The sequence below is a fragment of the Microtus ochrogaster genome, chromosome 2 (assembly GCF_000317375.1).
Source record: "Microtus ochrogaster isolate Prairie Vole_2 chromosome 2, MicOch1.0, whole genome shotgun sequence".
Taxonomy (NCBI): domain Eukaryota; kingdom Metazoa; phylum Chordata; class Mammalia; order Rodentia; family Cricetidae; genus Microtus; species Microtus ochrogaster.
Genome location: NC_022010.1, coordinates 23431983 through 23436271, shown reverse-complemented (window position 1 = coordinate 23436271; position 4289 = coordinate 23431983). Strand labels below are relative to the sequence as shown.

General features: G+C 51.0%; 1 protein-coding gene across 3 annotated transcripts in view; it reads left to right on the top strand.

The window, feature by feature from the left end:
• Window positions 1-3289: 3289 nt before the first annotated feature.
• LOC102000749 (general transcription factor II-I repeat domain-containing protein 2) overlaps window positions 3290-4289 on the top strand; it is a 37959-nt gene continuing 36959 nt past the window's right edge. For 2 of the 3 annotated variants that reach the window (XM_026787868.1, XM_005344665.2), the window contains exon 1: window positions 3291-3711. The gene's annotated coding sequence lies outside the window, so the exon portion shown is untranslated. Of the gene's footprint in view, window positions 3712-4289 lie in introns of all 3 variants that reach the window. The other variant, XM_026787865.1, reaches the window with a different exon arrangement.

Here is a 4289-nt window from a genome sequence, read left to right as displayed (position 1 = left end):
TGTAATTATTTCGGGGCATAATCTAGCTGTGCGGAGCTGAGCTGGAACGCAGCCCGCCGCTCCGGGAGCCCTCCCGGGTGGTGGGACACAGCCCACCGCCCTCCTCTCAACACTATGTTGCTTGAATTCCTGATCCTCCTGCCTCTACCTCCTGGGAGCCAGGAGTACAAGCAAAGACTTCCAAGCCCAGTCTCAATTTAAAAAAATAATGAAATACATTTCATTTATGCACTTGTACATGGGGGGTGCATGCACTCCGCAGCACAGGTGTGGAAGTCATTGAACATCTTTTGAGAGTGATTCTCTCCCTCCACTGTGTAGTTTCCAAGGATGAACTCAAGGATGTCATACTCAAAAGACAAGCACCTTTACACTCCAAGCCATCTCACCGCCCTGCAACTAACAACTGTTGATATACTTCCCTTTCTTTCTGGAACAAGACCTGACTGTATAGCCCTGACTTGCCTGGAACTCACAGTGATTGTGTCTCCACCTCCAGGGTGCTGGGATTAAAGGTGTGTGCCACTGCATGCGGCCAAATGCATACTTCATCACCCCGAAATAATCTATTATCTACCACAAACATAACCTCAGTGTTTGAAATGCCACAACGAAGCTGAGCATTGGGATGCAAGGCTGAAATCCAAGCACTTGGGAGGTAGAGGCAGGAAGATCAGGACTTCCTGGTCATCCTTGGCTACATAATGAATGTGAGGCTAGCCTGAGCTACATCAGACCTGGTCTCAAAAAACAGAGGTGGAGGGGAAAGCTCAGCGATTCTTCGACAAGGTTTCTGCTGCTGTGACGTGTGTTCTGGTTGTCATTCAGCTCCCCCTGTTTTGATCTGTTCTGTTCCCACAGACCTGACTTTGCTATTCATAACATTTACTTCCATATAAGCTAAGAAGTCATCTTGTCAAGCAGCATTTTTAAAAAGTCCCACTGGGTTTTCTCACTGGGGTTCCATTAAATCGATGAGCTGAGAGACACTATAAATGGCATTGACAACCTTGAGTCCTGCTCACTAGTGCAGCGTTCACCAGTGTGTCATGGAGGGTGTCGCCCTGAGCGGGCCCTGCACTCTGCCTGTTGTTGCTAAACATTATTTGTTTTTCTTATTTGGTCCTTTCTTGTTGATACTGATCTCTTTTTTTGGTTTTTCGAGACAGGGTTTTTCTGTGGCTTTGGAGCCTGTCCTGGAACTAGGTCTGTAGACCAGGCTGGTCTCGAACTCACAGAGATCGCCTGCCTCTGCCTCCCGAGTGCTGGGATTAAAGGCGTGCTTGATACTGATCTTTTATGATTGCAATGTGTAGCTTATTACTGTTGAAACAGGATCTCCATATGTAGCTCTGGCTGACCTACAACTTGCTGTGTACACCAGAATGGCTCTAAACTCAGATATTGGCCTGCCTCTGCCTCCTGAGATTTAGGGGTGTGTGTGCAGTGCATGTGTGTGCAATTAGGTTCCAGAGAGCTCCAGCTACTTGTGTGTCCGTTTCCTTGCTTTGGTTTTTTGGTATGTTTTTGTTTTTGTAAATTAGGATATATTTACCCAGGTGTAGTAGCCTAAATCCCAGCAGTCAGGAGGCAGAGACAGATAGATCTTTGTGAATTCAAGGCCAGCCTGCTCTACAGTTAAGAGCAGCCAGAGCTAAGTAGAGATCTTGTCTCAAAAACAGGAAAAAAAAGGGGGGGGGGACTGGAGAGATGGCTCAGTGGTTAAGAGCACTGGCTGCTCTTCCAAAGGTCCTGGAATTCCCAGCAACCACATGGTGGCTCAAAACCATCTATGATGAGATCTGGTGCCCTCTTCAGGCCTGCAGGCATTCGTGCAATCAGAATACTATATACATCGTAGACAAATAAATCTTTAAAAAAAAATTAAAAAAAAAAACAGGAAAAAAATTAAGCAGCTATTGTGGTCTGGGGTAAAGTATCCTCCCCGAAAGCCCATGTACTGAAAACCTGATCCCCAGCTGATGACTATTTTTATTTTTACCTTATGAACATTAGTGTTTTGCCTACATGTATGCCTGTGAGGGTGTCAGGTCCCCTGGAACTGGAGTTACAGACAGTGATGAGCTGCCATGTGGGCGCTGGGAATTGAACCTGGATCCCTCAGAAGACCAGTTGGTACTTTTAACCTTGGAGCCATCTCTCCAGCCCCAAAGTCAGCCTGTATTTTCTGTCTCCTCCTCCCTTTTCCCCTCTGTTCTCTTCTCTCCTTTCTCATTTCCTCTCTCTCTACTTCCTCCTTCTCTCCCTCCCTCCCTTTCCTTTCTCTCATTCCCTTCTTCTGCTTCCTGACTATCAGGAAATGAAACAGGTCCCCCGGCACTTGCTCCTATTCCCAGAAAGCCAATGGGGTCAAGCACCATGGGTTGAAACCCCGTGACAGAAATAGGGAGGACTGCTGGAGATGGGGCAAGGGTGGGCCATGTCATCCCACAGGCCGATCATCTTCCAAGCAGAGATTTCAAAACAGACAGTTGTTTACATAGATCCCCAGTTCAGAGGTATGGTCTAGACTGGGCGGTGGTGGCACAGGTCTTTAATCCCAGCACTTAAGGGCAGAGGCAGGCATGTCTCTTTGAGTTCCAGGCCGGCCTGCTCTACAGAGCAAGTTCTAGGACAGCCAAGGCTACACAGAGAAACCGTGCCTTGAAAAGCAACAACAAATCAACACAAACTATGTAACCGGTGTTTAGCAATCCTTAAACTAGGTAAGATGAGTCAAGGACTGGGTGTTGTTCTTTTGGAAAACTACAACTCCCAGACTCCCCCTGGACTATGGTTGCCTGTGCGCACACCTGCGCGCAGGTGTGGGATATTCTTCCCAGATTGCCTTGTGCCCCCCGTTAAAAGGCAGGGCCACACGAGGCCCCTCTCTCGTCCTGCCTTTTCCTCGTGTTTCCCTCCCCCATTAAAGTGGACCCAAGTGGGGGCCGCCGTGTCGTGTCTGTCCTGTGCCCCGTGTTCAAGAAGAACACCCCCTGCCCCCCTTTTATTATTTTTTAAGAAGAACACTGGGGGTAAACCACAGACTCGAGACAGAAAGTAGGAATGTTGAAGTACCGAGAGAGTGGGGGAAAGAGGGCTGTGGGAGCAAAAACCACCACCGATCGCTGTCCTGGAAGGCCACATATTGCAAGGGTGAGTGACTTGATTTTGACAAGTCCGGAGAGGAAGGGATTTGCAGCCAAAGCGATGACCACAGGATCTAGCGATAGGAGACCCACTCATCAACATATTCCAGGCACTAGCCACAAATTTTTAAAGGTAACTTCTGGCCTCCAGAAGCACGCGAGAGCACTCAAAGCCAAATTTAAAGATATACGTGGATCAAGGAAGGCCATGCACATTTAGGAGGCGGCGCGGGAACACATCCGCGCCACGCACTCCAGCTGGTGGCCTCGCGGAAGCCGCGCCGCAGCGCACCGGAAGTGGCCGTCCCCCCTGGGGGTGCTTCGGACACTCGCGGAAAGCCGACCTTCTGGAAAGCAAACGTAAGGGGAAAAAAAGAAAGGGAAAAAGGACAAAAAAAAAAAAACTAATAAAAAAGGAGAAGAGTAAAGAGGCCGGTGGGGAGGAGGCACCGCCGGCTCAACCTCCCTCTCCGTGCGCGCTCCCGCCGCCTGACCGGGGCCGCTGCGCACGCGCAGCCCAGGCTTCAGACCCCCGGCGCGGCCCGCACGGCAGGGCCCTCAGGTGCGTATTCCGCTGCCGCTTCCCTCACGACTTCCGCTTCCGGAAGTTCCTCCGGGGAAGAGACGTGTCTCGGGGCTCGTGGCGGAACACTCAGGGGCCCAGAGGCCGGCTGCGAACCCAGTTTACCGAACCGCGAGCAGGCCCTGCGGAGTGGGGGTGGGGCGGGGGAGATGCGCCGCTGGGCGACCGGGCCGGGGCACGCCAGGCGCACACCAGAATCTCTGTTTTGATTGGCTGCGACGGGAGCGTGGAGGCGGGAAAGGAGGTCACGTGATACCCGACATGCCTGCCCTGGCTGTGGAAGCACTTGATTGGTTAAGAGGAGAGGCGGGGCCATCGCGTTTGCCTAGTAACGGTGCTCTGGCTCCGCCCTTGATGTCGCGCCTTTCCAGTTGGCCCCAGGATTTGGGGGGCGGGTCTGAGCTCTTAGCAGCCAGGGACGTCTGTGCTCCAGAAAAGCAGAGGAAAGGACACAGGCTCCAGAATGTGGCTTGTGTCCGATCTGGTTGAGAGTACAAGGTGGTCTATGACGATAACACTTAGTACAACAACCAAAAAAAAATTTTTTTTTTTTTTCG